This window comes from Struthio camelus, chromosome 6 (assembly GCF_040807025.1).
Source record: "Struthio camelus isolate bStrCam1 chromosome 6, bStrCam1.hap1, whole genome shotgun sequence".
Classification (NCBI taxonomy): Eukaryota; Metazoa; Chordata; class Aves; order Struthioniformes; family Struthionidae; genus Struthio; species Struthio camelus.
The window spans coordinates 11,600,832-11,626,674 of NC_090947.1; the positions used below are offsets into that span (position 1 = coordinate 11,600,832).

General features: G+C 42.2%; 1 protein-coding gene across 4 annotated transcripts in view; it reads right to left on the reverse strand.

Annotated features, from left to right (window-relative positions):
• PLCL1 (phospholipase C like 1 (inactive)) overlaps positions 1–25,843 on the reverse strand; it is a 207,286-nt gene that overhangs the window by 123,766 nt on the left and 57,677 nt on the right. The window contains exon 1 of one of the 4 annotated variants that reach the window (XM_068948228.1): positions 18,481–18,590. The exons of the other annotated variants lie outside the window; for them this stretch is intronic. The gene's annotated coding sequence lies outside the window, so the exon portion shown is untranslated. Of the gene's footprint in view, positions 1–18,480; positions 18,591–25,843 lie in introns of those variants that run through there. 4 annotated transcript variants of the gene reach the window in all.

Here is a 25,843-nt window from a genome sequence, read left to right on the forward strand (position 1 = left end):
AAGATGAGTGGCAGCGTTCCCATGGCTTGCTGGGGTGAGGAGGAGCCACCCAAGCACAGGTGCTGCTCTCCTTGCCTCCTGGAAACCCCTCGCCTACAGTGATGGCACTTCATCAGGACCCAATACCCTACCAGCTTCACTCAAATTCTGCAACGTTAATCAAGGTAGGTCAAGAAAACTAACACTGAGAAGGGCAGAGCCAAAGGAGTAAAGCCAAGAACATCCTTTAAAGACATACAGAAGCACTGCCAAGCACTGCACTGCCCACCCAGGCATTGCTCCGCAGCTTCCCAGGCCGCTCCTCCACCGGTCCCTCTGAGCTCTGTCCAACAGATCAGGGCTGTGCCCCCTCTACGCTAACCTGCCCAAATGTACCCTGGAGGGAAACTGAGCTCTCTGGTTTCACTTGGGTGGACCAGTACACCCGGGGGGGGGGGGGGGGGGGGGGGGGGACACACAACACGGCTTTGGGTTTGTTTTAGGGGGTTTATTTTATTTTTACTTTAGATTAACTCAAACAAGCCTGTTACCAAATGATAAATGCAACCTCAACAACAAGAAGATGAGCCATTATGCTCTGAATTCCTAATGAAGTACTTTTAAGATCTGCATTGTGTCTAGATCACCACATGTGGTATTACAAATGAATTACATATAAGAGTAATACAAAGAACACGCTCCAGCAGTTTACTCCACTGCTTCCACTTGCAAACAAAACAGAGAATTCTCATAGACACACCAGGTTTGTAGGAACATAAAGTGCCACTGCCGAAACAGTGAGTATTTTTTCCACATAAAAGAAACCAACCTACCGTAGGCATAAAATATTCCAAGTTTCCACATTATGTCACATTTGTGAAAACTTCCACTAAATAATCTTCACTTCAGTATTTGAAGCCACAAAATATTTTGAATTTATTTTACATTGTTCAAAAACAGAAAAGGGTTGGTGGCGGTTTTTTTTTTTTTTTTAAACTCTGATTAATACAGAATTGTTTTCCATTACTGTCATCAGATTAAGCTGAAGGTTTTATTGGGGTTGGGTTCTACCTTTTGGGCATATTAAATAGAGATTTAATTTCCCTATTGCCCAATCTAACAGAACTTGGATCTTGTCCTACCACTGGGGAGGCGAGTGGATGGGTGAGCTAAAGCATGTAAGAAACAAGACATAAGATGACTAAAAACCTGCTCGTTTATCTTTCTAACAATTTCATTATGATTATAAGATCACTGCTCTTTCAGTAGCGTCTCTTTTTTCACAGAAGACTCCTACAGTAGGAGATATACAGCACAAAAATCTAAACTCCCACAAATTCTTCACCCCCTGCTGTGGATCCAACCCAATTCGCATGCAGCCCAACAGGGGAGTCACCTACACAGATCTGCAGGACTGTGCCTGGTGACTCTTTTCCACCTTCACTTGCGACTGCTTTGTTTTCACCCTCATAGTTCTTTATCTCAGAAAAGCCACCTTGAGTTTCACATCACATGCAGATTATGAGCAATTACTACGGCACCTGTAATCCAGGAACATTTGGTATGGCTTGCACTATCTGCAGTGAGATGAATGTCTAAAGCATCCTACAAGGTGACCTGAATCCAAACCTCCCACTAATGTGATAAACGAATCCTGTAAACGAAGGTCAGAATGGCACAAGCTTTGCCTACAGGAAGCTCTAGCACTGCTCTATTCTTCCCACCTCCTTTATCTTTAGGGATAACTGAAAACAAAGACAAAACACTGCTTTGAAGGGGTACGTGCCATGTTGCAGTACGAACATGCCAGATCCCTCACACCTACAGCAAACAGCAAAACTAAGCTGCTGGTGCGTTCAGACCCTTATTCTGTGTGACGCTGTGCCCAGGGCGCAGCCCTCAATGTGGCCTCCCCAGGCCAGCAGAGCTCGCATCCCAGGGCCAGCAGCTCCTCGGAGGCTGCTGCCGCCCCCTCAGCTGAGCGGTCTTCTCCCCGGGACGCATACCACGCGCATCCTGCAAGCCACACACGGTGCTCCACGCTCAGGCTTACACATCATTGGGAGTCAACTCTGCCTACTGTTTATCTACTGCTGAGTAGCAAATTTCAAAAAAATCTGACAGCGAACATTTTTTGTTGATCTCTTGTTTGGAAGAATTGCCTAGGTTTTCACAGAAAAATATTTTCAGTCCTTGATGCAGAACAGTGAACATACTTGTTCTGAGGGTTACTGAAAGTTTAATATTCAAATCTTCATCTCTCATAAACCAACTTTTTTTTCTTAATGTGCCCTTTATTTGGCACAGATGTGAGCTTTCTCTCAAGAATGTCTATTTAGGGAAAAGTTATTATTCTTCCAAAGAAGTTCACCCAAAAACACCAACCACCTCTCCTGCTGTGCCCCAGAGAGCTTTGGAGCACCTCAGTTTCAAATTATTATGCTTCACTGAGCCACAACCAGCTGTCTGTTGAGTTTTAAAAGCTTATTAGAAAGTTTTGTTTGTTTTTTCATCCTGATTTTCTGTAGTTTCATTATGTTCCATCTAATTTTTTCTCTTTTACCATGCTCTACTATCCCAGACTATTTCAATAAATATCCACCTGCCAGTTCTACCAGGACTTCATGTGGGAGGACTTTTAACACTGACTACCCCATAGTCATTCTCTACAAGTTGAATTAGTTGAACCTTAATGTAGGTTCACCAGATACCATCAACCTTCTCTACAGAGATAGCTTGCTTCCAATACTTCTCAGTACCACTCAAAAGATAGAAGAAAATTGCAACTCTCTCTCTTCCTTCATACTTTTGGTTCCAAATAAAAATTAAGTCATTCTGAAAACAAGCAACCTACCCCTTCCTCTGTATAATCAGAGAGGGAAAAAGAGCAATAAACACTACACTATGGCCTATATTATTTCCAAATTGCTTTTCTAAACAAGTCAACCATATGGATATAATTTATAGAAGTCTAAGTCATACTGTAATATGCTATTCATCATCACCTACCATTACAAATGAAAATCATTTTTAAACTATTGTGAACTAGCATAAACTAATACTATTGTTTAAACTATTATGAACTATGAACTAATTGCAAGCCAATTATGAAGCTGTTTAAATACATATCTAAATGCTACAATACCAGTAAATAGTAATAAAATACATCTGAATATACAAAATACATAGGTCATGCAATTATTTCAGTAATTGCAGACTAAATACTGAACAAGTGTCTGCACTTCCACATAGTCTGTCAACCCAAGAGGACCCAGAAGTTTAAATAGGGCTAAAGAATATCAACCTTGGAATCTGAAAATATGAGTTTAAAACAGCTTCATAAGAACCCAACTGAAGCTTGACTTTCAAGAATGCCGTTCTTTCCCTGAGTTAGCCCTACAATCTTTTCCTTGGTCTGTGCAAATACCTCAGCTAGATGCTCAAGAGAGGCTGCAATCCCATTTTCGTAAAATAACTGCCTGCAAATCCACCACAGCTGCTCCCCAACAGCAGTCCTGCATCCCCCAGCCACTATCCTACAAATAACCAATTCAAAATTTCAGTAGTTTAAAAGCAGAGCAACTAACCAGGAGGAAACCATCAGTGGGATTAACACACAGCTAAAATGTTTATAACAATTAACCAGCTTCTGCAACCCTTCAGTAGAATTTTATTGTGTATGCTTTAGTACACTAATATCACATTATTCTGTCTGAACACTTATTTTCACATAATTCTAGTGGTGAGCCTGACACATAGCGACTAGGAGGAAGAGGTTCATGTCAAACCCCACACAAAATGGGTCTCAAATACCTGCTAATGGAAAATGAGCCCCCCACGCCCTCTCATTCACTGTACAACTAGCTAGAATATCTCAGTCCTGAGGTATTTGGAAGGTAAAAATACAGAGTGAAATTCTCTCCCTTTATATTAATACTATCAGTTGAATAAGATCCAAGAGATTGACATACAGCACTAAAACATTAGCTTTTATCAGGAGATACCTGATGCACTGCAGTATTTTTGTACACTATGAGCAAAATAATTACGATATCCAAGACTCTGCAGTGTACTCTCTGCTAACATGGGAAACGTGGCCTTTGCAAAAAGTATGAGGTTATTCAGACCATTTTACTACTAGTACTGGATTGTCCTAGACAATATTTTTTTTTTTTTTTTGAGAACTTTATCCAATTTAGTTTTAGATGACCCTCGACGGAATGTGATTATTTTGCTTGGGAGATAATCCCCAAAGTGAAGGGTTCTCAGTGTCCAAGAAATTAAGTTTCATGAAACCTAAGAGAAATTCAACCTGCTTTCTGCTTTTTTTTTTTTTTTAATTTCACCTAATCTTAGTCAGAGCTCCTCATAAGTATAAACTGATTGCAACCGATGCTTTTGTGATAAACCTTGTAATCTATTAGAAAGTCATCTGTGACCACCAAACTCAATTTATGTCTGACCTTTGAAGTCATCCGATCAAAATTATTCTGAGTCATTTTGCTTAATGTCAGGTCTGACCTGCAGACTAAGAAAGCTCATTAAGTGACATGCTTAGCTGTACATGTTGATGTTTCTCCCAGTGAGTATACTCTCTGAGGTTCCTCCTCCATTCCCACATGAATCGGGCATTATGGCATACACTTCACCTGCAGCTGTCATCTCCTCCAGGATCACAGCATCAGAAGCAACAGTCAAGGATATAACCATGGCTGCATTAAAACATTCCCCCAAGTCAATTTGGGGGGGGGGGGTGGGAGGGAGAAAGAAAATCTAACTCTTCTGTGATAACTAATACTTTGAAGCTTACTGTGAGGAATGAGAAAATAACTAAGGGCAGGGTACTGCAAAACAAGCGCAGCATTCAAACACAAAAGAATTCACTGGACTAGTTTATTGCCATCATTGTAAAAATCACACTATCATACTTTATTTACAAAACTTCATATTTACATCAAACATAGATGGATCAGTTATCCAACAATGTTTTTAAATTAATCTTCCTGAAAGACTTAACTGATTTTCTAACAATCTAAAAGCTATGGCTTACAGCACACTTCCTTTCACTGTCTTTTTTTCCTCAGATAAGAGCCCAAAGCAAGCTGCCTGTGTTCAGCCCAGTTACATAACTGGCTAAAATGTCATCAGCAAGCTATGTGATTATAGGGACCACAGGATTCGTAATGCAAAAAGGATGTGCTCTGAGAGTTGGTCACCATAAAGCCAGGAAAGAAAGCTGAGTTGTTGTCCTTCTGCTTCATTTGTTAGGAACTACTCATCTGCTTAGCTAAGCCCTACACAGACTCAATTAAATCATCTGGGCAGTACCTTATCTCATCCAGTTACGTCCAAGGGACTTCATAATTCCCCAAAGCAAAGCAAATGCAGCCAATTATCTGTTGTCGGGGGTCACAGAAACATCTTCCCAACCAAAGTAGGGATTATGAGATCCTGGAGGGAAGGTTTCACATCTGAAGAAACCTCACAGCTGGGTTTGGAGCACAGAAAGGAGCCGAGACTGCCCCCAATGCAGGCTGTTTTCTATATGCACAATGCCAAGATGGAAGTAAAGAATGAAAATCTCCCCCAGGAAGCCCTGTAACTTGCTGCAAGGAGATGAGAACCTGTGGACCTAACCCAAATAGACAGTAAATAAGGTAAACAGGTAAATAAGATATTGCATGTAGTTTTTAATTTCTGTTTATCCTTATCTTTGTAGCAATGTAAACTTTTTTAAACTTCATAAATAAGTATTTGTATCTCTTTCTAACTGCTTTTGGGTATGGGCAATTTCTACTTAACACCAAAGCCTTCTAGGCAAAGCAGCCATTAAAATGTGGACTACAAGAGTCTTACAGCACCCCAAATTGCTATGCTTTTCCTCCAAGGCATTGCATGCCCCCCTCACACACACCCACACTAATCTGTCCATGCCAGCAGGGGACAGAGCAATCAATACCTGGTCTGTACTCAGAACACCTCAGGTGAGCTGTGGTAGCTGGGCAAGCTCTTTGGCAACAGCACAGAAGCAAGGAGAGCGCTTGAACTCCGAGTACCCAGGCAGTTTGTAACACGCAAACAGCTATAGGATATCAGTCACCTAGATGAGGAACTTCCAACCAGTAAAGCAAGAGCACACAAAAGGAAAAGCCTAGACTAAACACTATGTAAAAACACACAGCAGGAGAGCTTGACACAGCTTGAATAAAATACTGCAATCGCACAGCTGCTAATAAAGTGCATTTGACAGTTAAGAACATTGCAGAGTAATAGCAAAATACAAAGCCAATAGGCTGGCATGGCGTTTGCATGCTCCGGTTAAACATAAAGGAATTTGCATCATATTCACAGTTTTCAAAGAACTGAGAGTGTTAATACACAACAGAGCACTGGTAAACAACAGCATCTTAAATGCAGACTATACACGTCATCCAGAGATAGAAATATAGCGGGGGAAAGCCTGTCCCAATAGGGACAGGTTGGGTGTCAACTCAGGCAAAAGCAGAAGAGGATGTTTGTGAGGCTCCCCTCATGTCTGTGGCACCCCCCTTCCAGCAGCCCTGCCATAACAGGCTTCCTGCTGTTTGTAATTACCTCTGCCTACTTTCAGGCTCCCAGGCTGGTCAAAGCACTGGCTTAAAACACGTCTCCCTGTTGTTCCCTTTCTCAGGTCCCTTTGTCCTCACCTTCCACATCCAAGGATGACTTTCCTGTGCTGCATGAGGGAGGCTGAGGACATGAAGAGGAGATATCCAGGCCCACTGCCTTCGCTGGGCACAGCACGCTACCAGCATTGGGCAGCTCGGCCTTCACAGCCTTAACAGCTTCTGTGCTCCATCCGTCCATCACGCATTGCTCTACGCAGCGATTCCCACCTCCTCTAGCCGCTCTAGAAGACGCATGCGTGACCCTGCCTCGAAAGCCAGAGCCAGCCCCCGAGCTCCCCACAGAACCACCTTGGAACACAGCTGTCAGCAGCCCAAGCAGCAAGGAAGGGCACTTACTTCCCTGTGTTCCCGGGCAGCTGAGGCCATGTGTTAGGAAAGAAAAGCCAGAAAGAAACTGGTATTTCTAGGAGAGTACCACTACACTGGCTGCAGATTAGCAATGCCTCAAACAACCTAATAGACCCATATGAAGTGAAAACAGTAAGAGAGGAGTATGAGGGACATGTGCCCTAGAAGGGCAGCAGATAAGGGGCACATCTCCTTAACTGCTGAAACAGGCAGAAAAGCAGGGCTATGGGAAGTCTAATATTAGCCTTCTGAAGTGGGAATGATCTCTCCCCAGCCTGTCCGGGAAGCACCTCCTGTCACTATTGCCGTCAAAGTACTCGTGTCTTCCCGCTAACTACACTGGCAGGTCCCTACTGCTGATCGCGCTCCCATGCAGGCGAACAAAAGCGACGACCAGCTCTGGCGGGAGCTGGGGCAGAGAGGCATGGCCGAAAGGATTTTCAGGCTGCACCGCTGAAAATCCCTCAAAGAGCCTAATGCTGAGGGAGAGACAGAGATGCCCGGGGAGCAAGGAAGGAGGCGCATCCAAGAGACTGAAGTAACAGGAGAGCGCCCAAAGAAAGCCAACAAGGAGAAAGTGCAACAGCTATGGGTCCATCTGAGACTATATTCTAACTTTCCCCGCTCTGTTAGGAGGGTGCTGTTGAAGGTGAGGAAAAGCAACTGCTGCCTTTTTGCCTACCAGATGCAGGCAGAGTGACTGGCAGGGTAAATTCAGGCACGACAGAGTCTGAAGTTGTCAGAAATCCGGTATGCTAAATGGGAGCTATATCCTGTTTCTGGATGCAAACATAGGACATAGTGATCCAATTAGAGGTGTCTCTAGCCCATAAAATACCTTATGTATGACATTTCTGGTTTATCAGTTTTAATGCGGCCAGTTTAAAAAAGCTTCACAACGCATGAGATGCTCTGTGAATTATCCATCTCTGATACTGCAGGAAAAAAAAAGAAAGACGCACTCAGATCCACACAGTCAAAACAAAAGAAAATCATTTTTCAAATTTTTCTAAAGAGAACTAGAAAAATGTAAACATTTAAACCTCTTTCAAGCAATATAGCAAGGACTCCATAATTTTGCTGAAAATGCACATTAGCAAATGTATTAATGTCATCTACCTCACAGGGAAAGCAAAGCCCTCTAACAAATAAATGACTAGGAAAAGCTATTATGGACCCTGCCAAAAAGGCACAGATGGTAAATTCAGTTCCAACGAGTCCAATAAAATGCTACAAAGAGTCAATAGATGGAATTATTCTTTTTCCATTTCATGTCATTTAGACCTTCAACCCCAGATGACAGATGTAAAACATTTGCCTCAAAAGACAATCTCTCGTAATACACGTCAGTAGAAGAACACAGATGGAGGTTTTAGGATTAAAGAGAAGTATGGGATTTTCTCCTTTTTCTTTTTATTAGGCCTACAAACCATTATAACCTGAGGTTTTTCCTGCGTATTTTTAAAGGCTCCTACAGGCCTCGCCTTAGCAGGAGTTTAATTTGAGTCATTCAATTACCTTGGTAGGATTATTCCCACGCTTACTACAGCATGGGAATCAAAGCTTTACTCCATGTGGCCTATAGAGCAGAACAATTATTTTACCCGTATTTTACTAGCCTTCCCCCCTTCCCCTTTTTTGACATCAACATACCTGACGAGAAAATTATCCATTTAATTTAGTGTTCACTTTTAATATTAACCCGAGAAATCAATACTTCCACAGAAAGACCATCAATCCCCATCTCATTATTACAAACATTTTTCAGGTAGCACTTACTAAATCCATCATCACTAATTTCTTTGCACAAGAGCTTTGCAATACTAAGCATGAGCACCAGTACCAATCTGTACTGATCCTCTTCTTCTAGTCATATAAATGCAGTGGCACCAGGGTCCACTGACTGCAGCACGGTGAAGCTTTTAGCACCCAGACACCAGAGATCTTCATTACGTGTGTATAAAATAGGAGGAGCTGCAGGGCTCTAACAATACTGAAACAAAGCCTGCAAAAACTGCATGGACCAAACACACAGAAAATACCAAAGGAGAGCACTGAACGCTGGGTATTGTGATTTTCAAATACCCTTTTCCATAATAACGTTTTGGACAGTTAGCAAATACACTGTAGAAGCACATGCACTGGGCTTACACTCCTGTCCCATAAACATGTGTCCATGACTTTACTACTGCGAGTAAAGTAGCACTATATTTCCAGCATCAGCACACCAGCCAGCAAAACAACCCTTCATCAACAGTTTAAGGTAACTTCCAGAACTCTTCTCAGCAATAAATACAAAGCAAAAACAGCTGAAAAGCCTCCTTCAGAGCTCAGCAACCCCAGCCTGCTATATCACAGAGTTGCTGTTTTACTTTAAGATGGCAGGTCACATGGTCATACTGACATTATTAGACTTTCCTGTCCTGTCTCCTCAAGTCATATATACCCAAAACACTTCTGTTTATTGCCTTTTCTAAAAATCTAGCTTGAAGATGTTTTCCATCTTGAGTGTTTGCATAATATTCTTCTAAAAATGCTCTCAAACCTCATGCACGCTCATAAAAGCTGTTGGAACACGATAAAAACGTCCTAGGTGACAATCTGAAAAATGCAGAGATTATGCTGCTCGAGTTGAATTACTTAATTTCCAAAAGCAGACCACTGGCAGGAGACCAATTCTTTCCTGTGAGACAGCAACAGGAAAAAGGCAAACAAAGGTGTGGATTATCTACCTCTCGCTATACCCAAATGACCGTGCTTGACAAGAGATATCTCTGCACATCCTATTTACCTGATTTGCACTTGCAGGACCTCCATGCTGCTGGCACAAAGAACAGCAGGTGCACGTACTTGGCTTTGGGAGGCTGAACAGGAGCCCTTATAAACAGTAACTTCAAACTTGAAGCAATCAAACAAGTAGATTGAAGAGGAAATGCATTACAATGTGAATCCCCCCAAATGCTATATCAAAATTATGAATGAAGTACAGATGTTTGCTGTTTTCATATGATAGCATGACCAGATTCACAAACTTAAACCAAGTTTGGAGGACCGGTGTAGCGCAATGCTTTGTTTTTGTCCCAGTGGAACTTGGAGAAGGTCTGCACCACCCTCTTCATCCTGCTACGGGTGCCTAATCAGGGAAACGCACATGTACTGGTTGCTTTACTCTCAGTAGTAAAATTACTCCCATACACAAGAGGGCTGGGGTCACCTCAAAAACCCTTCAGTGAATGGTGAGTGCATTCGCTGGTTCTCAATTGCAACAGTTGTGACTGATGAATGTAAGCCGCATTGCAATTACAGCTGGATTGCAGCCATGCCCTTTGGATATATTCTTCTCTGTGAAGGACAAGTCTACTAATTAGAATTGCTACAGCTCTAAAATAACAAAAGTCTTTCAAGTAGAAGCTTCTGATGTTTTTAACTATTTCATGCTTTTATTTTAATAGTCATTTCACAATAACTACATTGTACCTAATTTGGATGCAAACACGCTACTATTTGCTTTGTTTGTTGTATTTAATGCAGCTGAGAACCTTTCCCCAAGGACAGGCATACACTCTAGACCAGACATTTCTCCAAAACAAATATGACCTATTATAGAAAATAAGAAGTGCTGAACTTCGAAAGTATTCTTTTCTATTTAATTTGCACACGGATCAGTATCAGGATGTGAACTTTAAAGACCTTACCCATGAAAAGACCTAACCCTCAGACATGCTGACTTACTTACGCATATTAAGGTTTTGACTTGCATACACCAACCACGGTGCTAAAGGGTTGCCTTAAGACCTATATATTTTCAGTTACCTCACCCACTTAGCTTTAGTGCAAGAGCTGACACTTCTACTTCTGAAGTTTTGATTCTGCAACCTAGGAAGTGTCACTTTTTTTTTTCCTTACAGTTCTTTTAAGAGAGTTGTTTAAAATTTTTCTAATCACACACTTACCCATCAAAAAAGATGATGGAAAGACTTCCCTTCTTGGAAAAATGCAAAATCACATAAGAATTTTCTCTTGTTTTCAGGAGTTTATCACTTTTTAATTAAAAAAAAGAATGGCATCTCAAGAACCGTCTCAAAAGTATCTGTAACTTAAAACAGCACAAAACAAAGAAATGGCTTTCCTTCCCAACCCTATCAAGCTTTTTTTTTTTTTTTTTTTTTGCTAATTCACAGTTATCCCTAGTATTATCTCTAGTATTTAAATGCAACACATTTAAGCGCAAGAGGAATGTATATCAACCAAAGACAATGCTTGAAGTCAGGTGTGTTGTTACATACGTTGCTGCAGCAAAGCCTAGAACATTTTCTCTGGCATTAACCCAAAGTTTTCCCTGCTTTAGTTTCACATTATTCACATTAGGCTATTTCCCCCCTGCTCTTAGCTTTTGGTGCCATCGCCGCAGCTACCCGACATCCCTTAGCCCGCAGCCCCTCAGCTGACACTGGGGTGGGCAGCTCTTTACAGCTGTGCTACGGCCGGGGCACAGCCGCCACCAGGACAAAACCTCGGCATTGGCCCCATATGTTGAGGCAGTCATTTCAGTTACTACCTTCAGGTCCTCAGCCTGTTTTGGAGTAGTCCTAGGAGACTCATCATACTCGTGCACAGGAAGGGCAGGTATTGCTGGCTGGTCCACCTAATTGTAGGATCATCCTTCCTTGCTAATCTGGGCGAAAGTAGCTGGCTCACAGCAGGCTTGCCCAGACTCCTGTAGATGTTTGGCCCGCTCTGCTGGCTTGTCCTTCCTGTCACTTGCATTAATTTGCTATCTGTGACCAACTTGAGGTCCTTTCCAGCACTACTGCTTTTCAAGATCTTCCCCTCTCATGGAATATCTGTTTTGAATCGTTTCCCAGCAGATGTGCCAGCCTGTGTTTTTCCACTTTGAATCTCATTTTATTTCCTGAGTACATTTCTAAGCTCTCTAGAAACTCTCTCCCATTTATACTATTTCTCTGACTTCAACTAGTGTCAGCAAGTTAGTTCCACTGCTGAATTTAACCAGCTCTGCAGTTCACCTCTATTTTATGAAATAGCTGTAAGTCCAGGTGAAGACTTTGTACGCAACACAGGCTATTCAGTTTGGGAAGGACCCTGAGGCTAAGGGTGCTATAGCCTCAGTTAATAAATAAATAAATAAATAAAAATCAGTTTTTGTTTTCCTCAACTGAGCCCTTGTGCAAGCCCTGATCCCCCCAGCACTTCACAGGATCCTTCTCCCAGGTGTACACATTGCTCTTCCCTGCTTCAGCTGCTCAGTTCTGTCTGTCCCACGGCTCGGGGATTACACACACCCCAGCCAACCTGAAGGCTACTGCAAGGAAATTCTGCAGGATATCCCTTTACTACAATGCAGCTTCATTCTTTCCTAGTGCAGACGCTTCATCCTCTACCTTTGTAATTTGATCTAAATGTGATCAAATCTGCCTGGCACAGTTTGTCCCTTATAAACTGATGCTGTTTATTGCTCCTTGATCTTCTCCAGACTTCCTCTCTCCCAAGCTCTGTGCCAAGAAAATGCCTTACCACTGCAGAGGTGCAAGTACTGCACAATCCTGAGGCTCATGGAATTTTTCCATGCTCCTCCCTTCTGGGCACCTCCTCTTTCTTTTCTTGGTGTATTGTATACAGTTTAATGCATGTTTCTGAGAAGCAGCTGCATACAGTGATTTTTGGACAATGGGGTTCTCCAGTCTGTCAGGATTACTGGGTTACAGATCATTCACAGACCTGTTTAGAGCAAACATGAAGCGCTTACATTTTGAAGGACAAAGCTGCCCCTCGGCCAGTGTGAAGGAGCGAGCAAATACAGGTTACCCCCAAGTCTTCTCATTGGAGCTAACTCAAGCCCCTGCAGAGCAGCACCGTTCCCAGGGCCCTGCAACCCCACGCATGGCTGCAGGAGACAGACACCCATTCCCTGCATTCAACTATTTTTCTATGGATAGGACAAATCCTAGTACAGCTGCCACTGAAGTAGCCCCAAGTCTTCCTCCCAAAGAGTTTGCTTCGTTTAACAACTGGTCTATATAACATTGGCAGAAGCCATTTTTCACCAGGGGATTTTCTGGCACAGCAAGACTGAGATCGCTTCATAGTATAGCTACATTCTAGTAGTTAGTATAGACAGTCATGATAGTTTTCACTCATTTTCATTGCATTTTTTTAAGTTGGATAAAAGGTACTTTTTTGGGGGGGAAGAGCTCAAAAATGTAAACTTCTAAGCCATACAAAGTGCACATAAATCCTTTTGATGACAATGGTGTTATTCTTCATGTATTTAAAGGGAAAATGGCCTTACTTAGAGAGTTAAAAGTGCTCTTTTAAAAAAAAGTAAACTACACTATTAGAGAAATTACAAACCCTGCAAAGGACAATTGCAGCAGTAATGTCAGCATGTACACAGACAGACTTCAGTACTAATTAAGTGTCTTTCTGCCCAAGTCTCAGGTTATAGTATGATATTTATGTCAGGTTTTTATTTTTCCTGATTCATGGGGTCATGAAAGACCGACTGTTCAATGCCAACAATGGTTTGTGTTAACCACAGGGAGCCCCACTCGATTCTTCTCTTCATGGTCACGGCTCTGCTAAAAAACAAGAACCAGAATGTGTCTTCGTGCCAAGACTCATTTATCAGTTTAAGCAAATGATAATGTAATTTCAAACAAAATACTTTTTCAAACTAGTAGCTGGACTATTTCAATTAATAGCCAGACTATTTTCCATGATAATCTGGCAGCACCTTTTGAGAACAAAACTAGTACAGAATAAGTATATTCTCCGCCAAATAGAAACAGAATAGTTATAGCTGCTTGAGCACAACTAACAGGATTACTGGCCAAATGCTCAAGTGCAGGAAATTGGCATATCTCCAGTGAAAACCAATGGAGCTATGCAGATTTACCCCAGCTAAAATTCTCTCACATGTAACTTATAACTGTGCTCTATATTTTAATGTTTAGCGTGTACTTTTTGCATTAATCACACCAAAACAGGATGAAGAAATGTTATCGCTGTTGAAAAGACTCACATGTTCTATACATACTCCTCAGTGTTCTCGCTCTCACACAGTTCTATTTATTATATAGCTTTCTCAGTGTTAACTCCCAACATCTGTTACGGTCATTTTCTTCTAAAAGCAAATGAAAACTACTACATTTGTTGGCATGCACTATACAGTGGAGTGGATCACATGAAATGTTGTAATTTCCATAAAAATACAGTCATTTTATCTTTCCCTGGAAGTAATATTAGCTTCTCATCCACCCTTATCTGAATCATAAGACTCAATCCACTAATTTATGCCTTCTCGTAGCTGTTATTTGGAAGGAAATTATTTCAGCAAAGCCAGCATAATTACTAATGATCTTATGACTAGTTATTCTCCTCAGATACTCAGTACACCTGCCAAATATTCATTCCACCTACTATCTGTTTATCTTGCCAGGTAAACTTGCTGAGAGGGAATAGGAACAGCTTAGAAAGGAAGAGACCAAACCCAGACTCTGCACCTTTGCTGCTGAGCTACGGAGGCAAGCCACAAAACTTTTTGAATTCAACAGCGTTAAGCACCAACGTTATTTATGATATATGCCAGCGTTAAACATCAGTCCAAATAAACGTGCAAGCTACATGCAACGTCCAGATACAAAGTAGTGTAATCAGAAGTCAGTGGCTTATTTCCCCCTCAATTTTTTGCCAGTGTGACTCCCTCTCCCCACTCTTCCGCGTCTGAGCATCCCCTTGCTCTAGGGGCACCTGCTCTTCCCTGACCCATTGAAACACTTTGCAAACTCCTTTAAACTTTCTCACAGCTGTGCGTTGTGGGGATTCACCCGCTGTGACAAATACAGGCCTGAGGCAGTACCAGCAGATGCAGCCTCAGAAAGCAAGCCGAAACACATAGTGCTGTAAGGCAGCAGGGCAAGACCCACTCTTCTCCAGCTCTTACTTTGTGCTTCCTTAAAACTTCTGCCCTTTGCTGCTACAAAAGCACTCACTGCCCAGTGCTTTTCCAAACACAGCCTGACTTACAATCTAAATCCATCTTCATGGAAAGACCAGGGCTCTGGTAGGAAACAGAAGCTCTAACAAATTATGTGCTCTGTTTTCAATTGAGTTCATTGAAGATGAGGAAGATGCAATCTGTTTGGCACCTCAAAGCCCATCACATTTGTTTATAAGAACAGTGGAGCTACAATTACCGCTTTCCCAGTTAGACTGTATTCCTGCAGGTTGCTTGAGCTTCACAATTATAAGAGCCCCCTGAAGTCTTATAATTGTTTGGATTCCAGGGGTTTTTTATTATTATTTCTTCTTTAATGATTCAAAGGCAAGTTTTTATTTATTTATTTTTAAGAAAAACAACCAGTGTCTCTTGCTCCAAGAGTTAGTCACAATGGACTGCTCATTTCTGGCATGGTTTCCGCATGTCTTACAGCACATTCTCAATGGCATTATGCAATGCTTTCATTAGTCTCAACTGTTTCACTTGGCAGCAAGATGCATTATGAAGCGATGTCAGCTCTTGGAAAAAACCACGAAAGCAGGACGAAGTGAGAGTTTCAAGGGTACCTAAACCCTAAAATTACAGCCATTTGGAGTTCAGAAATCTCCATCTGGATACCTGTTACCTCTGTTTCTCATCAACATGCCACATCATAATGCCACAGTTACCAAACATGTGCATAGCTGCTCCCCACTCCCAAAAAAATAGAGAAATCGAGGTTCTATAAAGAACCTCCTGGACTTGCAAAGGCAAGTTCACATCCAACGTAGCTGCGGACAACACAACACAAAGCAACGACATACGGCATGCCCCCCAGGGCTTTTCACCATTGCAGCACGATGTGGTGTCACATGAGACACCACAAGGTAACAAAGGATAATTTGTCATTACCTTGCCACCTGACAACTCTTCTAAACATTTTTCACTCTAGAAATAAAAAACTTTGATTTTTACAGACACCTGAGAACAAGCAGTCTTTTGCAAAGGGCACACATGGTGCTCTTGACTTAAGTCTCCCAGTGGCTCCTACAAAGCTAAATGTCTTGGTATCAAACACTAGCAGTATGGATTTCTTGCAGACAGGAAGAGAGCCATTATTTGAGAAAGGGCCTCCTTCTCCTCACCTCCTACCACACTGTATGCCAGCTGGAATCCTTTCTTCAGGGGCTGAGAAGTGGCAAACCTTTTCAGTTATGACATTTGGAGTTCTCGTTTCCCAGACTGCCTGTGCCATCCTGGTAAGCCTCCCTTCTAAGAGGTCCGTAGCCAAAACGGCCAGGACACGGAGCTGTAGCTTACGAGGAAACTCAGCTTCTCACTCTGGCTACAGTTTCAGTACGGCCTCAAAAAAGTCAGGGATCCGTACTCAGCTTAACTTCCCTTCTCTGTAAAACACACAGCGACATCCACAACCGTGAAGTGCTTTGAAGGAAGTCACAGAGATAATGTTTCTTAATAAAGGCAGCAGGATACAGACTGAACCATGCACTCAAATAATAAATAGCCAGTCAATATGTTGACAATATGCAAATCAAACCAAATTCTGCCAATAAGTAATTACAGTAGAAGACAGTTACGTGTAATGTTCCTCTGTTTCTCAACCAAGGGAGTCACTTGCCTGTCAGCCTGTGAAAAGAAATTATACAAACCAGAATCCAACTCGTACGACTCTTTAGGAAAATTTAGTTTATGCAAACAATCTCAATGAACACAGTCCCACATTCCTCAGCTAATTCTTGGGTAACTTTTGATTAAGTTATCAACCCCTCACCACAGTCATCTTCCACATATAAGCACTGCATGTCAGCACACAAGCCCGACGTCCTCTAACTTTGGATGCTGCTGTTTCATGCCTTCAGATGCGAGCTCCATGTGTATATAGGCAGGATTAGAGAGCAAGAATCTGAATCCTACAGAAGGCTGCATTTTGAACACACAAACTGTAGTTCTAGGGTGCCCAGAATCATAATCTCAAATGGGGAAATTGTTAATTTTACCATGTCTGGTGATTCTAAAACCACCTGGCACATTTGAGCAACTACTGCCACGGAAGGGAAATAATGAGAATCAAAGCACTGGGCCTCTTATCTCTGGACATCTAAAGCAAAATCATTAATAAAGCAGAGCCTCCATCACACGCAGACATTTGAAATGATCCCATCCTACTGCTGCTGTTGCAAAACAGGCTGCTGTGAGCAATTGGATCTTCTCCCACTAAAAGCAGCTGGCACTGCTGGCTGGGGATCACATTTCCTCTGTCCACACCAGAGCTTGTCATTAGCTGTTAACACCCCAGAGGGGCTCACATAATCTTCATGGGAGGCAAGGAGAAAAGAAAGGGCCACATGGTGGGGGTAAACCTCTCACCCCTCAGCTCAGCCTTTTTTGACCCAGTCTGACAGATTATGGCAAAAAGAGGATGAGAAAAAAATCCTACTGCCAGGAAAAGAGCCACAAACCAACAGACTCCAGAAATGCATCATGCTTTCTGACACAACAGAACATGCAATTTTCTGTGCAATGAGCAATTAGAAGCAGAACAACCCATAATTGCAGAGAATTGCTGACTAAAGGTATTTCACCTATATATGATAATATTTTCCTCTACTGACAAATATCTAGAGAAGTCTCCTGAAATCCCTTTGTCAGAATGAAATACGCCATAAACAAGAATTCACTTTTTTAAACAATGTCACTGAAATGAAATACATGCATCAAGTGGATGAATAATTATTCAGGGAGATCGCAAATAAAATTTGCAGGGTAAAAGCAAAACAACCAAAATCAATGCCTCATTTTTGTGGACAGAAGGAACTATAGTTCTTTTCTCAATGGCTGGCATTCCATTTTTAACATGTTAGATTTGAAAGAGCTTTGAAAATAAAACTGAGCTAATATTTGTACCCTTCCTTGAAGCCAAGCTTTGCAAGCACTAATGTTAGTCTTTAATTGCAGTTTATGCATAAATCATCAAAATTACTGGGAATACACAGGGAAGAGTTCAACAAGCAAGTATCTGCAGGACTGGAAATCAGAAAGTAACAAAATGTGAATAGTTAGGCTTAGTTTCAAATCTGCCTTTAAATATTGTCAATATGAACATAAAATATGACATACATATAAAGCCAAGAGAAAATGTGGAAGTTACAAATGCTTTCTTTTTTTTTTTTTAATACAGAAAAATTTTGAATGACAGGTCTAACTTATGACTGCTTATAGCGCAGGTCTACTGCGCCATACAGGCCACTGCCAAAATTGCTAGAGCAATGCATTCGGTGTACATATGCTGGCTTGGATTTTCCTCTCCAGTTTTTTTTCTTTATCATTTTACCTTCAGGATATCTCAGCTCAAACATTGTTCAGAAAAGCAATGCTCAGGTAAGCATCTTTTCCTTGTGTTTTATATAAAGAAATGCTTAAAGGAAAGCAAAGTAAGACCTTGAGAAGGAGCAGCCAAGTACTTACTTTTAAGAGCTTGGGGAACCTCAGCAAGAATCATCACTTCTTGCTGATGGGAAGAATTCCTCTGATCTCCATTGCATTAAGCCAAGTTTTGCTAGTCCAGAGGCACAGATGGAGTACGTCTGCAGGGAACACAGCTGCCTCTCCCAAACTAAGAGAGATTCAAGTCAGAAAGTCCACATGGTGCAGTGCTAAATTCATGCTACCACTTTAGGCTGGTTATCCTGGTACCCAGGTCTCTGTGCTGCACGTCCCAGAAAGGCGCTGGAGTGCTGGAAGAGCCCTGTCTCTGGGGGAGGAGGAAGAGGAAGAAGAGGCAAGTATCAGAAATGGGAGAGCGGGAGATGATTTGGTATGAAGCAGGAACGGGGGAAGCAGAAGGCCCAAAGATACTTCTCAGAGACCTCGCTCTCCATGGCTTCCTGCTCTAGAATTGATCCAGATAGAGCTGGCAGACACTTCCCTGCACCCCTAGTTGAGATACACCCTCACAGTCTGGTGGTTTCAATAGTGCAGAGAAACAAGAGCAAGCTTTGCCTTTATTACAGCACTACACAGTATGTCACAAATAACTACTTAGGAAAAATAGTTATATAAACGCTTCAAACTGTATTTATCAAATAAACTGGGTAGAGTACATTATGTGTTCTCATCAGCCTTGCTGTTATATTTATTAATTTGCTTTTTAACCCAGCAAGTAGCTCTGACAGCAGGTCTCAGTCATTAACAAACTCTGATTGCTCTTTTTACTCCTCATCCTCCCAGAGAGTAAAAAGGAAAGAACAAGGCATTTAAGGGCGAAAGGCTTGCTCAGCCTACACCAAAACCAGAGGAGTACAAGACACTGAGTGCCACTGGGAGGGGAAGGTCCCCTGAGCGCTCGGCAACTCCTCCCTCCGCTGTCTCCACAAGGCAACGCTGGTGGGCCACGGGGGACGCGCCACACAGCCCTCCTCAGCCGCGGGGACGGTGACCAGCGGGGAGGGCTTGAATCTGCACAGAATTGAAGCTCTGGGCAGGATTCAGAATGTAATAACAGCAACAGCTTAGCTTTTAAGAATTTCCAGTAACATGAATACTTAGATACAGTTTGTTCAGCTGTTTAAGATTCTCTGAAAATACACAGAAAAACACTTCAATAATTAGAAAGTGCACGTAGCTTGGAGCTTACGGGGAGGAATCCCAAGAATAAGACAGTTTATGTATTTATATATTTCTTTGTAAATGCAGCTAAAGCTTTCTTAAGCTGAATGAGCCACTTGCACTACAAGCAGCACCGCATTAACTCTGCACTTCTGCATGAAGTTCACCCCATGGTTTTAAATATTCTTTAACTTTCTGAAAACCACATTTATGAATTACATTCTTCTAGAACAAGCTCAGGTAATCTAAAATTAAGCACACAAAGACTTCTAGATAGTGGTTGTATGTATTATACTACCTCTGCAGAGCTGCCCTGTTGTTTTGAATAAGGTTATCTCCTACAATCTGATCCAGGAACCTCCCTTTCAAAGGGCTCTCTGAAGCAACACACCCCGGGAAGCGTGAAGGCCAATTATTAGTAAGACAACGTTGCAACTTTTGCCCAAATGGCCTAGCAACTTTCTCCTTTCCAAAGCAGAAACATTAACCTAGTTCACTCGTTACCAGGTATTTCTGAGATACTACCTTGGACAGATAAGTTCATGGAAGAAGAACCTAATTGGACACGATGGGGCAGACAATGTTTAGCTTAAAGCTGAACAAAAAGCTGCACAGAAAACAGGAGCTTGTTCTAGCTTATGCTTTTTAACCGACAGCAGTTGTTCAGGAGCCACCAGAGACAGGACACCAGTGGAGGTGGGCCGCAGTCCAGCCCGGTGCAGCTGTTCTTAAGCAACAACTCAAGCTGCAAGTTGTCGCTCCTCCCCACTTGATTTTCCCATAACCCCAGAAGTCCTCTGGATAGCTCAAGCTTTTGTTTTCACATTGGCTGAGCTGTCATGTAGGAGAACTGTGCCATCAGCAAAATATCCATCTTCTAATAGCATTCGTAAGCTATGTGACAACTGCACCATGCCTGTCTAGGGTTTTCCACAACAGAGTCAAAGATAGTACCTCAGAAACGTAGGGTAATAGGTGAATTGGGTCCATACAGGAAGGTGAAAGGAGGCATCTTTTTCTGACACCAGTGTTTATGTTAAAATAAACACAGATTTGAGTGAGTGATTTAAATGTGGAAGTTGCAACCTGATTTAAGCCTCAGTGTTGTCAGTGATTTTTATTGGCATACCCTAACACTTTGAAATGTGTGAGAGCAAATGCAATGGAAGCTGTCAAATGCTTTCTCAAACCTGTACAGATGAAAAAAATGGTTTCCTTGCCATGCTTTACTCACTGTGATGCTAATTTTGGGGGTGGAAAAACTGGCTAACACGTTACCTTCTAGGCTGAAACCAAATCAGACCCTCCCTCAGCTTTGCCTCAGCTGCTTTTTCTCTGCCTAAGATGGTACTGCAAAACACCTCTTCTCACACAGAGAAAAGCAACACTGTACTAGCTTCTGTAAATCCTTGCCACCTTTGTTTAATATTTTAACAACACTACCACCTTTTCTTAGCCTCACTACCCTTCTTTGCTCTCTGTCCTCTCCAAAAATTCTGTTTGTGCTCTTCAAGCATCAGTTTGGGAATTTTGCATTCAGCTTTCCCAAGTTTTTACTGCTTCATTTTACTGACCATGATACTTGCTATCTACATTGCTGATAAGCTGATCCATAGACACATCCTTAGTACAGGAAAGGGTCTCTCTCTAAGGAGGACATTATTAAAGGTCCCATCCCCTAGTTATTTTCCATCCTACCACGTTTCATACACATGAAGCTTAGATCCCCTCAAACAAAGCAGCCAACACTTCCAAAAGTTGCTGTTTCAGAGAGCCTGATTTTTTTTAGCCTGTTTATTTGCTGCAACAGGAAGAACACGGATTCCTGTACTACCACATGGGACTGGATATTACCTCCCGACTCCAGCGATCGTTCCCTCGGCCAGCAGGGCAGGCTAGGGCACTGGAGAAGGCATGCTGAGCAGCAGTGCCAGCCTGCTCAGCGCTCCTCGGGCGCAGTGCCATAGGTCCTCCAGACTGCACAGCTTCACCACGAAGCAGCAGCTCTCATGGGTTCAGCAGGACCTTTCTGCTTTGAAGCACTTACCCCATGGCCGTGTGATCTCAATGAGCTTGGAGCTGCATGCTAGGCCACCAAATCTGTTACTAGAAAAACTATTATGCCTCTTGCTACAAAGGTGAGATTTCTCCAAGACGGATTAATTTTAGCACTAGCAGAATAACATCTACTCAGAGCATTGCCTCAGATGAGGAGAGACTTTGTTTGCAGAGTGCTATTCAGCTCAGGGTTGTGGCTGCAATCCTGAGCAAAGACACCTATTGCATACAGTGGCACCAGTGCTATTTTCAGTAAGCGCCACATGTCTCTGGTAAGGAGACACTGGCTGTAGGAGGCACGTGTGTACCCATCAGTGTGCCAGCACTGTGGCTAGCCAGCCAGGTTAGGCTATTAACGATAACTAGTTACTCATTTCCTCTTAGCGTCAATCCTGTACAGAGATTAAGTCGTTCACATTTCATTTTGAAACAATTTTGTAGTTCAGACCAATCCTACGGAAGGAGCTGCCTTACCACGCTCTACCCCTCAATGCTTGGAGCTGCTCCACTCCCTGCTCATCGCACAGCCTTTCCAAAGGCTCAACCAGAGCAGCCTGGCATGGTAAACCATCCGAGACATGCATTTCAGACACTCAGATCTTTTTAAAGGCTCACATAGTAACGAACAACTTTATTACGTTTTCCTACAGTAAGTGAATGAAGCAATGAATTGCAGTTAACCAATCAGACGTTCACCAAGAAAAGTAACATTTAGCTTCTTTTCATAATGCATCATTGTGCGTTTCCCAGCAGACTGATAACAATAACTTGAATATTGCGTAAAAATAACATGCACCTGTAAGGGGAAGACTGCCTCTATAACATACCATAACAACTTCCCTCTTTTAAAACTACTCAAAGGAATCATACGCACTCCAATAAATTCTTACAAAAACTAGAAAATTGGAGGGGGGAAGGGGTGGAATCACTTGCAGTTAAAGAGCTATGACTTCTGCTTGACGTTTTTCAAACAATAACAAATAAACGAGGTAACCGTTCCTGCCTTCAAGGCTCCTGCGCTCTGACCTGCTACTGCTAATTAAAACAAATCTAGCTCATAAGAAACATCAACAAGCGAATGTAGTGTAATTATTCAAATTCAAAACGTGAACAAATTCCATTTAATAAATAATAATGGCTAACAAATTATCTTTTCCAGCCTCACGCTGCAAGCAAGAGATTTGTTGTGGTTTTTAATGCTGCTAGCCTAAGCTAAAGGAAGGCAAGGATTCAAGCAAGCCTGGAGATGTCCTAGTTGCCTCCAGGAGCTCTAGTGCTTAGCAGCTGCAGCTCCAGCCACAGGGAACAGCCCTGATACTGCAATAAGCTTTACTGGCACAACGTTGGCTTAGATCCAGCAAGTGCCAGGGCAAACTTGCTCCTATTAGAGACTCTTGTTCTTCAGACTTTTGGGGGAGTTGTACCCCTCATATGAAAGGATTTGGATTGTGGCTCTGCCTATACAAGGGCAGAGCGTGGTCTGGGCTGAACACCATGCAGCCTCATGAAAAACTCCGTGTGTTTGCACGAGTCCTCAATCTAGCAGATTCCTTCAGCATACCAACTTTTAAAACACTCCACAACTGTTTTCAAACTATGTAAATACTTAGTTTTTTTGGATCAGGATACAAAACTGCTATGCATATGCCTCTACATAGACCAAATACTTTTAGTGGGACTTGCTTTGAGCAAAATTCCTAAGCTTTTACATTGAAATTACTTTTTTTTTTTTTTTTTTTAAAAACGCTCAGTTACCTTGCACATCCATAACAGGATCGAACACAGCCTGTTCCAAAAGGCAAAAGCTTTTCTCGTGGCAAGTATTCGTTCAGGCAGCCAATCCAGATTCAGTACCATTCTGATGTGATACAGTCCTGTTCACTTCTGGTCTCTGCCAACACTATCTTCCTTTGATATTTCATTTCCACAGAAGAAAGTATTTAAATAGAAAAGCACACTAATCATCTTCGGCTCTGAAATACACAAATCTGTTACACGTTCCTAACCTTTCCAGAATACGCGCTCTCCAAATTCACATTTCACACTCAACATCCTTAGATTTCTCCTTGGCAAAACACATAAAACCAAGTTAAACAAAACTGATCCAAACATGGGAAGTTACAGTAAGCAAATAAAAACGTTCAAGATCTTGAATTCATTTTCAGTGGTTTCATCAGTTTGAACTTTTTACACCCACTAAACAAGTTGCAGCTTGCCAAACAGCAACATATATTTGGAAGTCTCAGCAAAGTCTTCCAGGGTGAAGCGCAACATCCTGAGGTCACATAACAGTTTCAGTTGTTCATATATTTTCTTCACATGCCTCAAAAACCAGCAGGAGTACCTCACGTATAGCATATATGTGCTACTTCTCTAAGAAAGAAAGGCGAGAAAAAAAAATAGGAAAAGCCAATAGTAACTAGCAACTTGCGACTTAACCCTAACTGTTAACGATAGCTCATTTATCAATGTAAGCAGCATGCAGTTCTGCAAGGTCCCTGTTGCTGAATCTATGTACATAATCATTACGGTGATTGTTATTTCAAAACAGACAAAACTGAAGAAGCGTTAGCTCTGGAGATGAGAAAAGCTAAAAACTTTCAGAAAAGTCAACTGAATATTCCATATTATATAAAGGAAAAACAGTACTCCAGGGAAGTTTGTGGACTGATGGATCCTCATGTTATAGCTGAGAGTTACGTTGGTTTATATCCTATGAGGACCTGACCCGATCTAACTTAGAACTATTGCCTTGTGAATCACCAGATGGCAATGGCAAATACCCCACTCTTAAGATTTTACAAATCTTTACACAAATACCCTAAGGTGAGATTACCTTAGGGTAAACTTGAGATTTACTGCAGCCACTTCCCAACATCCTCAAGTTGTCCTTCTCCTCACTCTCCCCTGTCGCTTGCTGTACTCGTCATGTAACAAACAGATGAGGAAGAAATTCATGGGTTACCTAGAGGTGGGATCCTCATCGCACTTAACCGTCCCCAGTGGCTGATGGCATTTTAATCAGTGCAGCACTCCCAGGGCAGCCTCATTTTTACGCTCTGAAGAGGAGGCATTTGGGGTTTTCATGTTCACTGGGGAAGCCTTTCAAGAAGAGTGGTTGGTGAGTGACCATCAGTTTTAAAGAACCCGCTCATACTGTGTACAGGGACATATTTTCAGTGGAAACACTACTTGCATATACCATGGTAACAGCACTTGTATATACGTTGTCTATCCAGTGGTAAGAGTACTTGTTTGTTTAGGTTCGGTGTCCACAAGACTAGAATAACCAGAACCTCTTTCCTGGCCTCAGCAAAAGGACAGCTGATTGACCAGAGTCAGTAACTTAGCTCCTTCCTCCTCCCACACCTGAGCACCCAGGAAAGACAGGTAATGGTGGATTGCCTAACTTTTATTTGAATTGGTAAATAGATTAGTCTTACTTCTGGATACATCTGACAGCAGATAGGTACAGAATCTGATGCTCTGCAGCTTGTGCTAAATGTGGGTGTTTAGATTCATACAGTGCTTCTCCCTGTTTTTCCAAAATGCTTGTTTTTCTTCTGTTTCCCTTTATTCTTTATTGATGCCAACAGTGCAGGGGCTGCAGCAGACAGATGGGTGTTGCAGCTTGCTCTAGAACTGCTTTGACTCAGTCTTATCTCTTATGGTAGCCCACTCTAGGGTCAATGCCTGTGGTAGGGGAAAAAAACACTTCAAGCCCTGTTTTCACCAGCTCCGTTCTAGCCTTGGAGAGCAGCTATCCCAAAAGTTGTTTTTCGAGCTGTGCAATGCTTTGGCCTTGACTGGAGACAACAAACTAATTCTCTAAGGTTAACATTCCCTTTTGGGTTATGATCTGTATGCAGAGGGATCATAGGAGCCTACAGGTGAAGCAGCATTGCTCAAGACCTATACAGTATTACTAGACCAGATTATCGCACTGGTTTTGCTTCTCTTTTCAATCAGATGATAAATAAAGGCAGGGTGGCATTAACTGCACCTACAGTAAAACAACCCAGGTTATACGATGATCATGAAGAAAGCTTGCCCTTTTTCCCAGTGAAGCCATGGGTGCCTCTGCCGTGGAGGCACAACATTTGAGATGATGGCAGGCACTGCTGTGCTTGACACAAAGAAGGGCACCAAGCAGCACTGCCCAGGG